General features: G+C 32.1%; 2 protein-coding genes across 3 annotated transcripts in view; one reads left to right on the top strand and one right to left on the bottom strand.

Moving 5' to 3' along the window:
* Positions 1-13,456, bottom strand: part of Brf (Brf RNA polymerase III subunit) — a 108,165-nt gene that overhangs the window by 49,708 nt on the left and 45,001 nt on the right. The gene's annotated exons all lie outside the window — the stretch shown is intronic.
* Positions 1-13,456, top strand: part of LOC149416696 (BTB/POZ domain-containing protein 6-B-like) — a 74,972-nt gene that overhangs the window by 23,698 nt on the left and 37,818 nt on the right. The window contains exon 1 of one of the 2 annotated variants that reach the window (XM_089640882.1): positions 7,881-8,115. The exons of the other annotated variant lie outside the window; for it this stretch is intronic. The gene's annotated coding sequence lies outside the window, so the exon portion shown is untranslated. Of the gene's footprint in view, positions 1-7,880; positions 8,116-13,456 lie in introns of those variants that run through there. 2 annotated transcript variants of the gene reach the window in all.

Here is a 13,456-nt window from a genome sequence, read left to right as displayed (position 1 = left end):
TCGATATTACAATGTGTGAACAAATGCACCAATCGAAATGAGCACAAGTCTAGCGTCAGCCAGCTACAAAAAAGTCTACTCTAAGAAGAGATGCTGAAATTGACCAACGAGGTATTATGAAAGAGATTTCACTGATCAACTTGAAATATCAGTGACCAGGAGAGACCTACCTGATATTGTAGTATTGGTGGCGAAATGATAAGTGATGGGAATACTTTACAAACGACCTTCAGCTATTTCGATAAAAAGTATCAGGTCAAAAGTAGAAAGCTTAGTTTGGCAATTTTAACGCCCTCCGGTAAGAGGTCCTCCACACGAGAATTATTACGGAATTCAAAGCTCAATGACCATTGAAGATCTAATTACATTACACAGATATTTTACTCAGAGAGTGATATTGTTAGAATAATTACGAATAACCTAAAAATGTTTGAATTACTGCTACTTCCATCATTGAAAATGTTGCTTGTAAAATGATGAATGACTTATCCAGCCGTGGAATTGAATCCAAGACGTCTGGGTCCAATCTACACGAGGCTCTTAGGAAAATAATTTCACTCAGGGCCTGTTGCGTTATCTTAGGGGATGCTGCGAGGAGGATCTTTTCAAAGAATGAAAGGAGAGGAAGTTCTAGGAGGGACAGAGTGTCCAGGAGTGACGGACGTAAAAAATCTATCCCTCCAACTGTGTTGCAGGGCAATGGGTCGAGAGTCCGGCTGGCGAGGCCTCCTTCAACCAGCCTCTCTCGATCATCACGCAGTCGGTGGGTAGGGGAATCCGCCGTCAACAGGTACCCCTGCTAAGTCACCAAACGTAGTAAACCACTTGGGTGTCCTATAGCAGAGGTGTTAGTTATCTAATAAATGGTCCCCGTGGCGACGGTACCCATACTCGCCTCCCGAATCAGCATTAGTCAACTCAGCCAATTACTCAATTACCCATCTACTCCCTCTCCCCACCCCCATCAGCCTACGGGATGTTGGGACTCTTGTGCGGTATTTAAATGAAAATGGTAACAATAATAAAAAGGCAAAATTTTCTAATCATGTTAAGAGGGACGGCTGCATATTCATAGAAAACTTAGATTTGGATTTGAGGCCACAATACCCAAGCAAATTGATTTTTTTTTTAAATCCAAAAGTTTAGTAAATTTCTGGCACGGATATGTGCTATTTTATTTATTTGTGTTTAAAATATTGAAATATGGCCATTATTTCAATTTTGAAAGATTTTAGAGTCGACTTTGGAATTTTTTTTTCTTGATAAATATATGATAATTACTAAAAAAATAATCTATTTATAAGGTTAATATAGTTAATATTTATAATAAAACTTATATAAAATAAAATAAAACTTTTTATAAACGGCGTTTTTCGGGTAGAAATTTGAATTTATATCCAACAAATTTGTGTTTGCCATCGTAAATCGGTCGTTTGTGATTTAAATTTACGCCCATGATATATTTTTTTTATTTCATCATATACGTAGAGTAAAATGGAAAAATTATTTTTTTAAATAATCATCATTAACTCACAAATAATTGCCAAAGTTGCCTCTAAAATCATGAAAAATGTAATTCTTTTTGGCCTATATTTAATCATTAAAAATGCAAATAAATAAATTATCAGATATCCGTACTAGAAATTCGCTAAACCTTTGGGTTATAAAAAATAATTAATTAAAGATATTTACTACATAATTGTATAAAAAAACTAATTGCTCAGTTGGGATGGGTATTTCAGCTTCAAATCCAAAGTTATGTTTTTTAATGCAATTATTATGGGCGTTTGATGCTTTCTGGCCAGCCCGATAAACATTTAGGGCGGCTTGCACCATAAGTTAAATTTGATTTAAATATAATTTTAAACACATTATTTGATTTAAGTCGACTTGGCGTCTTGCACCACAAAATTTAAGTCGTTAAATGCGTTTAAAGAACTGTCAAAGTTAAATACCCAAAATGGGCTGTTTAACCGAGTTAAACGCGTTTAGCCCGACTCATAAAGCAGTACTGTCAAAAATTGTTTAGGTTATCCCTTAGATTTTTGATTGTGGTTAAAATCTATATCATTTTAATTTGTATTCACAATGAACATTTGGGATTTGTATTCTGACGATGATGAAGAAATTATAGAGTTTATAAGTAGACCGTTTATAGTCAGAGAAGTAAACACAAGAACAAATTTATTTGAAACACTCAGTGCCAAGAAGTTTCAAAGAAGATTTCGTCTCTGTAAAAAAACGACATCATAGTGCAAGAAATTAAACCTCAGTTAAAATTCAACACCAATAAAAACATCAGCGAGGTGCTCGTAACTTGAAGCTAACACTCCTTATCGAGGAGTACTTTGCAAGGTTGTAAACTTCTAATCATACCTACAGCATTCTTATAATACTTTAAAACAATATAATATGTAAAAGAAATAAAAAACAAAATTACTCGGATAATTGTTTTATTTTTAATTCCAACAACAGAAGCTCTTTTTGTCTTATTTCATCATTATGTCTATTTGCTTTAACTTTTTCTTCAAAATAAATGAACACACTATTAAACCACACACACAATCACAAAATATTTTGACACTTCAAGTAAAATGAAACATCGTAGCTGTTTTATTTACGCGTTAATGGCGGTAACCACGCGGTAACTGTTTTACCGACGCGTTAAACACGTTTAACTAAAATTGCCACCGAACTGCGTGGTGCAGGACGCAACTAAACGCATTTAAGTTAAATGTATTTAGGGTCTTAAATACGTTTAGTTAAATACAATTTAAGATAAAATTTGCGATAGTTGGTGCAAGTCGCCCTAATTATTACTGAAGCATATTTATTATTTTACCTCAATTTAACAAAGTAAATAAATTATTTTAACAAGTCTTCGCTAAAATAAGCCGATCTCCGGGATGATGAGAAATGACCTTTTGCATTCAGAAAATTCAGATTTTGAACTTCAAATCCTGTTTTTCGCTTGACTCAAAAAAACTGTATTAGGTACGTAAAAAATTAATTGTTCTGTGAAATTTGTATGTAAATGGCTATAGCAGCACGTCTTAAAATTAAAAGTTTATTTTTCATCATAATGGTCGCATGTACAAAAAAACCACTGCAATTGTTATAGACATTTCAACCAGAGTTGAGTTGAACACAGAATAATTGCGTGCATACACCATGTTACAAAAGTGTTATGCGACTTCATGAAAGAAAATTTCAGCGGAAACAACAGTTAATTTTTAAATAACACAAATTACAAAATTCTATACATTCTAATTCAATGATCGTATACACTTACCGTCCCTTTCTCGCTAATAACAATAAGTAGGCGTAGTAACGCAAAACGGCTGTTTCTTAGTGACGCTTGATAACAACATCACTGTCGTAAGTGAATACATCACCAACACACATTATCGTAAGCTTGTTTTGTTTGAGTCAACTCTAGTTGTACGACTTTATGGGTTGTTTATTACAATGTGTTACTATTGATTTATTAAAGAAATAAGCGTGTATTGGTATTGCACGATTTTATTAAAAAAGTAGTTTGAACCAGAAAAGTTCAACAAAGACAGTAAGAGTTTAAGGCGACACATGACTCTAATAACGGCGGTTTGATCGAGACTCACATTTTAATTAATTTTGACGAAATCGTAACAAAAACGTATTTTTTCTTAGACCGATTCCCACGTACGTACGTTATGTACATTTAAAATTAATAAAAAACAGTCACTTAACATTAAAATAGTTTATTTAAAACTATAAAATTAGCGCGAAGCACCATATTTTATTTTTCTAGACGGTGAATTAGTAACTTCCCGGGGGATTCAATTAGAAACATCTGAGATTTTAGTAATAAATTAACAATAATTAATAAAAATAAACCCAGCGAAAAAATCAATTTTGATTTAATTTATTTTTATATTATTTTTTATGTGAACCCGCACAAGACTCCCAAGTGCTCCCAACCATCTGGAGCTATTGAGACTAGGGTATGTTGTAAGGCTAAGTCTGCTAGCGCAAATTCGACCGTAGGTCCGTCCAATACGCCGGGGCCGTGTATTGCATACTTTTGTAAACGCCTACTTCACGTACGTCGATATTCAGACTTTATTTCATTTTTAATTTTTATTTTACTATTCATTAACGCACTATCGGGCTTTTACAGAGGAAATTGACAATTTATGTATGTAAGTGTAACTTTAGGCTACTGTATCGTCTTAAAGGAAAGGTGTCAAACCAGAAACAAAAAATTTCGAAAGCGAAACCTTGAAAGAATAATTCTTTTCGGGAAAGTTGATAAGCCTACTCGCTTACTCACCAAATTGAAGAATCACTTACTAAAATAACTCAGGATAGTGGCAATTCAACACGCTTTTGAAAAAAAGTACGTGAAGTCATTAAAACTGATGAAAAAAAGGCCTGTAAACGTAACCTAACCTATTTAACCTTGTTTTTAAAAATTACTTTTCATGACCTTTTTTTTTAAAGAAAAACATTCCCGGGTTACGAATAACTTGACAATATTTGAAAATATCCTACTAAGCGGAAAATGTTGCTTGTCTTGTGATGGAGGACTTAGCCAGCCGAGGAATTGAACACATGACGGCTGGGTGGGACCCAAACGCGATGCTCACTCAGCCACTGACCTTATATCATTTTTAGAAAGTGTGTTGAATTGCCACTGTCCTGAGTTGCCGCGCGATTCACGTCGTCCTTGACTTCTTCTATCATTTCCCAACATTCCTTTTCAAGTTCATCCGCTATCAACTCTACTTGTCCAAAACATTTAAGCGTTCCAATATTCTAACAGTCAATCCATATATTTTATATGGATTGACAATCAATCCCGAGTCAATCCATATATTTTATAGATTAATATGTATAAAAGACGATGATACTGATACAATGATTTTAACATATTAGGTCTTAATAAAAAAACGTGGTGAAAATTTTATTCAATTGATAAACGATTGAAAGTGAAAACATTACTAATATAGAAACATATATAAAATAGTTCATGGAAATACATATACATTGTTTACACAGCCAAAGGATGTTGTTTATCTGTTGTATAAACTTGATATTTCTCATCGAATTTCGGAAATATTCCAAGGTATTTTAAATGTGCTACATATTTCTTCTTTTTGAAGATGTCGTAAAATCAAAAAAAAACATTTTAAGAAACTAGATTCATTTTTAGATTTTTGTATATGAAATTGGAATATTATAACATCAATTATGAAAAAAGTTGAAAAAAAAGCATACATATTTTTACTCCAAACGTAGAAAAATTGCGAGAATGCGAAACTTTGAAAACACGTTCTTTTTATTTAGAGAATCTGCAAGAAAACTGTCACCTCACTTTATATCATCAATTTTAAAAAATATTAAAATAATTTCCAGACAATAACAAAAATATGAATTAGTTGAATTCATTGTTTCATTGCGCAATTATAATGGTTGATTTCTATGATTTATGCCTAAACGTATATAAAACATTTGTGTTATTAAAAAACATCACTTTAATAGAGTTCTTATTAAATTCAATCAATGAAAAATGTATCCGAAATAACCTAACATTTTGTAGACTGGAATTTCACATGTCAGTCTACGGAAAATCCAACTACCAGTTCTTTCGGAACCCAGTTAAAGGTAATTTTATTAGTACCAACTCGAATCAAAACTTTTACAGTCTTTATACAATGCATAACAAATACACCGTTTAACGAATGTGAAGTGGTTTTTCTTTAGTAAGGCTGTTAATGTATAAAGCCTTCAAAAGGCACTGACATAATAATGGTGAACTCGTAGGCATTGTGGTCAACAATAATAATTGCCTTATTATCCTCGAATTAATACAATGCAATGAATCATAGTCACAATGGGTTCCTTATTCGTAATATGATAATATTATTATAATAAGATATTATGTTATTATAACTGTTGATCTTGAATGGAGGTGTTCAGAGAACGTGTTCCACCCAAGGGATACTAAGGCGAAGCTATCAGTGAAATCAAATGAACTTTACTACAAATCGGTTTACATTAAAAAAACCAAAAATATGCGTCTGCATAAATTGGAACTTTTTCTACAGTTTTGTTTGGGTAGAATTACAATAAAAAAGCGCAAACTACTAAAAAAATAATGTATTTTTTATCATTTATAATTACAACAATTTACAATTTGAAATTACCTTCTGTTAAAAAAAGAATTTCGATGTAGAAAATTCGATAAATATTTTAATTTGTTATTCAATCATTTGACGGCCTCCGAGGTCGAGGGGTAAGGCTCTCGACTAGAAAGCCGAAGGTCGCGGGTTCGAACCCCGGCGTGCGCAGGAAAATTTAACATAATATACTAGTATAGTACACTTGCGGCACCCTCCAAAGTGGAAGATACTCTCAGTATCGCCCTGGTGTAAGACCACCATTCTGAATTAAAACGTTGCTTGAAATGACTTTAGCCATGTTTGGTGACCTGATCTGAATAGCCAGGTACTCTCCTACCTTCTTCTTCCCCTCCCCACAACCTTCAGCCTAGTCTATAGTCTAACTGGCTCCAGACGGTCGGAAGCAGTTACTCTTGTGCGGTATTCGCATTAAAAAATCACTTTGTGGTGTCATTTTAATTTAAGTAAAATTAATAAATTTGAATGCACCACTATTTAATCAAAACGGTACAACATGTTTCAAAACCAATGGTTTCTTCGTCAAAATAAACGTAGGTATCTATAGTGAAAATTAACAAACTTATAATAGACAAATAAGTACCAACCTACAAAAATATTACAATGAACGGGATTAATTAGTTATTATTATAAATAAAAAACAATTATATAAAATAAATAAAATATAGTAATAACTAATTAATCACAGCTCATCGCAATAGTTTCGTCCATATGTACACGTGTTCGTCTATTCTTAATTTGTTTATTTTCATAGTGACGAAGAAATTTATAAAAAAAGAGATTTGAAACAGGTCCATCTTTTTTGATTAAATATTGGTGTACACAGAGTTATTAATTTTATTTAAATATATTGCGATACTGTAGAAGTCCCATCTGCCAGGAGTGAGTGGAACTATATATGGCACCCCCGTTTAGAAAATGTAAAGAAGCTAAAGCAGAGGGGGGAAATTAGAATGGGGTGAGAGAGGTTGGGAAGTACCTGGCAATTCAGATCTTGTGAAAAACGTAACATACTTCTTATTATCATTGAAATAATCGAGACAAATAATGAACATATATAAAGCCAAAATTTCAAATATGGGCGATATTGCAAGAAACTTCCACTCACTAGAATGTATTTTCAGAGCTTCGAGAGAATGAAAGATAATAAAGGGCAAACGAATTCACTTTTAAAATTGTCCCATAACCGGCTTGGATATGCCCCGCATCTTATCGAAATAAAAATTACCATTTCACTGGCAAAAGTCATCAACCGGTTCCCGCAGCGTGGAGGCGTGTACTAAGTCGAAACACCACACGGCAATGCCGGTATTGTAAATTGCAAGAAAACGAAGGTCTTGTATTTACCATTTACCTTTTCGACCCCTTGGATTACAAGGTTCCATCTGACATAGTGAAGTTACGCGATAATGAACTCTGGACTAGCTTTCTCTAAAACTCATTATCGTGTGACGTTGCCGTGTCAGATAAAACTTTGTCGTTTAAATCAACCCATTAAACCCCTTAAAACAATGTCATGCGATAATAAACTCTAAAAAAACTCATTTTAAAGTTCATTATCGCATAAAATTAATACGTTAGATAGAACTTTCTCGTTCTGAGGGGTCCACCATTTACCATTCGCGAGAGATATCTTGTTTATCATTCGCGAGTCGCGATACGGTTGTACGAGGCTCTACGAGCTACCAGCTGACAGTTGCGTTCGAACCACGGCGCGGAAAGCGCTCGATTTTTAAAAATCACCATAGATTTTTATCGAAGGATAATCGGAATTATTCTAAATTTGAAAAAAAAACAACCCGGTTATCTGACATGATTATTACATCTGAAAATAATTAGCGCGCGGTTTCATATTGTGATAAAATAGTGTGTGATTTTTATAAAGAAATATTTATTTTAAAATCAGTTAGATGCAGTGGAATGACGCTGAGATGTAATAATGATTGATTAAGATTTATCATGTCGTTATTAGTGAATTACAATTAAGTATCGATTGTTTTGCTGTGGCAGAAGTGCTCAAGCACATAATTTTTAAACATTCAACAAATTGAAAATCAAATAACACAGCGCAACCCACAACAATATGCTTTTATTTGGAACAACTCCAACTGAACAAGAACTCGTAATTTTTTGAAGGTTTATTTAAAATAACAATCACGAAAAACTAGACAAATAATTGTTAAAATAGGTCGAAAACTGAGTCTATAATCGTAGAGCGTGTGAAAAATGTTTTCATCTAAATTTGTAATCTTAAATGACAGAAATATTGGCTCATTTCGTTTTTTGCATATCAAGTTACATGAATAGTAATATTTTTTACTTTTGACCTTAAAAACAGCTTTTAGGCGATAAAAGTGAATGAACTTTTCAATGTGTATCGATTACAACTAAAAACAAGTTATACTGACTTAAAAGACAGATTTAAATATATTCAAGAAAATTTTTAAGTCTTCAGTAGTAAATTTTTTTTTTCGTATTATTTTTAAGAGCTAATTTATGATATTAATAAATTACTGAAGCGAAATGAACTAGAAAAAAAACAGAAAAGAAAAAAGTTTAGGGTGAAACCGAAAAATGTACTCGAGATCTCCCGTTTTCTTGGTCGCATCCTTTAATTCCACGCATACCCAATTTTTACCGATTTTATAACAAGTTTCTCGCTAACTCCGAAAATTATTAAAAACACGTTTTGTTCTGTTATTTAATATGTTACAGGCATGAAAAAATTCACAGTGTATCTTTAAATGCAACTTAAGAATTTGTCGAGAGATTTTTTCTATATTTCAAACGAGTCGTGTTTTATTAAATATTTTCACCATTTTCGCAAAATTATTATCGGTTTTTAATATGAGCGCGCTCCCTCTAACATTCATATTTACATATCTCCCTTTCAAACTATCTTTGAACGCTTACTACGGGGCCTCAAGTTAGTCCGAACGAAAATATGGATCAATTAGCGAAAACAGTTGTTTCAATTGCATTACTATGAGAAATTCGTTTAAAATTAATCGAAGCAATGTTGAATTACAATGGGTAAAAAAACCCAGTGGATGTCGTAGAGTATCATTTCGACCAGGCAAAAAGTAAAAGTATTAGATTCAAATAACAAAAGCTCGGACGGTTTCAATAGAATTTTGATACCGGATTTTTAAAATGCAATGAACACCGCACCTAAAATAGAAAGCTGAAAAAAATTTACTTTATTTTTAACAAAAGTTTGAATAGCAAATTAATTATTCTTAAAAAACTTGTATCGATTTTATGCAAACTTTCAAAATATCTTCAGGTTTTATTTATTCCTTTCTCTTTCGCATTTCATTCCACCTGGCAACAGTTCCCGATTAGGACAGCAAGAATTCCAACGGTTCTGTCTTCTGTGGTATCCACATAAAGTGATTTCCTTCCCCTTTTAAGAGGAAGCTACAAGCCAAAAATGTGTATATTCTTGGTATACCTTATATTGTAAGTAATAGGCATTAAAATCGCTTGACAAACGGAGTCTAGAAACATTCGATTTCAAGCACAAAACTGGTTTTTTATTTGTTTTGTAAATAATTTTACAAGAAAGCAAAAAGTGAATCAAGTGAAACTGTCACAGATAATTTTAGCTATAATACTGTGTTTTTTTAAAGCTATTTCCTTTACGCGTTCATACATTGAAAAATATTTAAAAAAATATTTTTTTAAGTAGTTTAAATTTATATTTTTTATTGAGTAATTTATTTTCTATTTGTATTCTACTCAAGCAAAGCGATAGGAAAACCTACAATTTATCTGAAGAATATTTTTTGGTATTCATAATGTACACCAATTCGTTATAAAGATTAATCAAAACAGTGATTTAGCATTAAGGAGTTCTGTCCCATGGTGTCCAGACCAATTCATGTTTCTGTGACCATTTTAATGGCCTATATTTTATATTGTAAAACACAAAAATAAATCAAAATAACTCACATCTGTATTAGATATATGCTATCCCCTTTCATTCAAAAACAATATTCAGTTAGGTTGAATATTTTGGTCTTAAATTCAAAATTAAGTTTTGTATGAAAAAAGTGACACTAGTTGTTTATCATACACATTAAATGATTTCCTACCAAATAGATAATTAAAAAGTTGATTGATCATTGACGTTAGAAAAATACTTAGCTTAAGTTTTATGACTTCTGGATAATAAAGACAAAAAGGAATGTGTTTTTTTTAAATAAAATGTCGTAAGAAACAACAAGTTGCGTACATTGTGTTAGTTCACACGGCATTCTATGAAATGTGATTATAATTGTGCTTGTAACGGTTTTTCTCATCATTGTTTAATGCAATGGTACTGGAATAAAAATAAATTTAGGTGTACGCTACGAAGAAAGATTAGGTCAATTTTTGTTATGTTCGTATGAGGAATCTGAAAGTTAAGAAAATGGATAACGTATGGAAAAATTTAGTAAAATCATTTTCATAGAGGTGGCAATGGTTAGCAAAAATTCCTTCTTAAAAATAAAAACTCGTGTTGTAAAAAAAATTGCGTAAAAATGAAATGGCCCGAAAATCGGTATTTAACGCGAACTATTAATTTGTAAAAAAAAATGGCGGTGATCACAGATTTGTCCGTCAATCAAACGTTAAAGCGCAAAAATCTTACAGCAAATTTATTTTAGTATTTTAAATAAATAATTATTACCAAAAATCTGGATAAAAAAAAGTGGTTTGAATGAAGAATAATGAACAAAACTTGCGTAGGTACGTGAGAAGTAGATAATTCATTACATAAAATCGAAATTAAAGATGGAAAGTGATGAAACTAGGTTAGGTTACGTTACATAAATTGATTTTTAATTTATAATGTCCACTGTGGAGTGCTGGTACCTACCCAGAAGTATGGCAGTGAGCATTACAGTGAGGTGTGAAACTGACAAGAGGAAGGATGAAATTATGAATGCTGTAGAAATGAGATCGCTGAGGTGTATGTGTGTATAAAATCATGTATAAGCGAATGAGCGTTGATTCCCAGCTATCATAACGAACAACGAATGAAATTTGATTATATATTTTCATAATAAGTTGATGAGTGGGTGTTACACCAGGCCAAATGAATACATTTTAATATATTTGGTCACGGTATGCACTGTTCGGTAATAAAAAAAAAGTATTTTAATTGTTTGCAAATGGAGAAACGCCTGCGGACATCGGGTTTTCAAATTAGTTGAAATAATATTTTAAATCCGTTATTTTCTTAATACATTTAAACGAAATATAAAAATAGACAATTTTTAAAAGGCACCTGCTATAAAATGCAGTGGATTTCGAATCAATTTAATTAATATATTAAGTAAATAATGACGATGGTACAAATAATATACGAGATCATGACCATACTTTTTTAGTAGATTTTCCTCAATATTTAAATATGCGTTCTATTTTTAAATTGCAATAAAAAAAGGTTTTGAAAGAGGATTTGGAAGGCGGATTATTGGCGGGAATTTGGAGGCCAACAGACCAGTTTTAAAATATATAAGATTGGATGGAAATAGGAATGAGAATAATAAAATTATGAATGTTGATTTATTTATTACAATGGATTCTAATAGATATTTGAAAAAAGAAAATCAATCCTAATATTGTAACAAAGAAAAATTTTTTGACCGTGACAATTTTTATTTTAGAAAATAAAACCCGGGTTGTCTCTTGATTATTTTAGTGAGAATCAAATTTACCGTTTATCATGGGTGCATTAAAATTACGTCCATCACTCATTTTTTTATAATACCAGTGTAATTCAATCACACATTTCGTAATTTAGGTTAAAACTATTTTACTGTATTTTTAATTTAGACTATATAATTTGTTTTTAAGCACTGACATAAGGTTTTATACACAATCATAAAATATTACACATTTCAAATATAGAATAAAAATAAATGTCTTGTAAAATATATCATAGGTAGGTAGGTACTTTATGGCTCGTTCGGATGTGAAAAGATCTTTTTCACATATATGAGTTCCAAATTTGAAAATGTCACACTCTTACCTCCTACCCAGAAGGGAAATATATTGTTAATTGTGGAATCAAATTCACAAAGAATTATTTTGAATTCGGAATGCAATACAAAAAGTGTATTGTGTTTATAATGATAAAACTGAAAACGTAATTATCTTTCCGTCTTCTACATGCATGCATTTTGAAAGTAGGTTTTTGATACCATCAATTTTACAGTATTTCGCAATGCGAGACCGAAGGTTAAGGCACGACCAAAAATAATAAGTATTCACGAACATCCTCAGGGGACCGGAACACTCTCTTCAATAAAGTTAAACAGATCATATCGTTCCGTTTCTTTGTTACAGATCGTTGCACTCCAAAAGTATCTCAGAAAAAATATTACTTATAATTACGTTTAATTTTATACATTTAAGTACAAATTTGTTAGCAGCCTTGTATTTACCAAAGAGACATTATGAACAGGGATGGGAAAACACATTCACTGATCATAGCGTAAGCCAATTCGAGAAATGCAAATTAAAGCTATTTAAGCAAATTCATATTCACCATACGAATGCTATGGGAAATTGCCTATCATCAGGGTAATCATCACCCTGCAGACTGCCAGAACCAACATCGTGGCTTCAACATCAACAAGTGGCTTTCACCAATCTTCCTTCGGATTGTTACTTTGGTAATCTTGAACTCACGTATAAATGATTATGTTGAACATCTTCACGAATTCACAGACAGAAAATTACTGAAGTAAGAAATAAAAATAAAAAAAAAACAGCGCAAGATCAAAATCACATATACACGTTATCACGGATAACCCAAATATAATCGACAACGCAGAACGTGAAGCAAGTTCTCTCTTCGATCAGAGATTTTGTACGGGGCGACCACGAATCCACAAACTATAATGAAAAAGTGGAACAAATGGTGAAATTCGGGCGAATGGACTTAAATGTTTACGCACTTATACGCGAATCCAGTTTGAGACACGTTTTATTAAGCTCGCTATTATACTCGTGTTAATTGATACAGGTACCAGCTTCACCAAAACGATAAACTCCGAACCACGGTGCACAAGACATTGGCATACTTTGGTCGCATCAATTGATTTCACTTTTATTAATTTGTTACTTTTCATTTTAGTTAATTTTTTTGTGACATTTTCTTTTATATGCTAGTCGTGGCTTCGATTAACTTTGTCCGCGAGGAATCGATCAAAAACGTTATTAACACTACTTATTTTAGTCATAAATAAACAGTTTCTAGGATACGGTTCGGAAACCGG

This window comes from Hesperophylax consimilis, chromosome 16 (assembly GCF_061612785.1).
Source record: "Hesperophylax consimilis isolate HC1 chromosome 16, BYU_Hcon_1.0, whole genome shotgun sequence".
NCBI lineage: Eukaryota > Metazoa > Arthropoda > Insecta > Trichoptera > Limnephilidae > Hesperophylax > Hesperophylax consimilis.
Note: the sequence above shows the minus strand (reverse complement) of the source record. Positions and strands in the feature narration are given on the sequence as shown.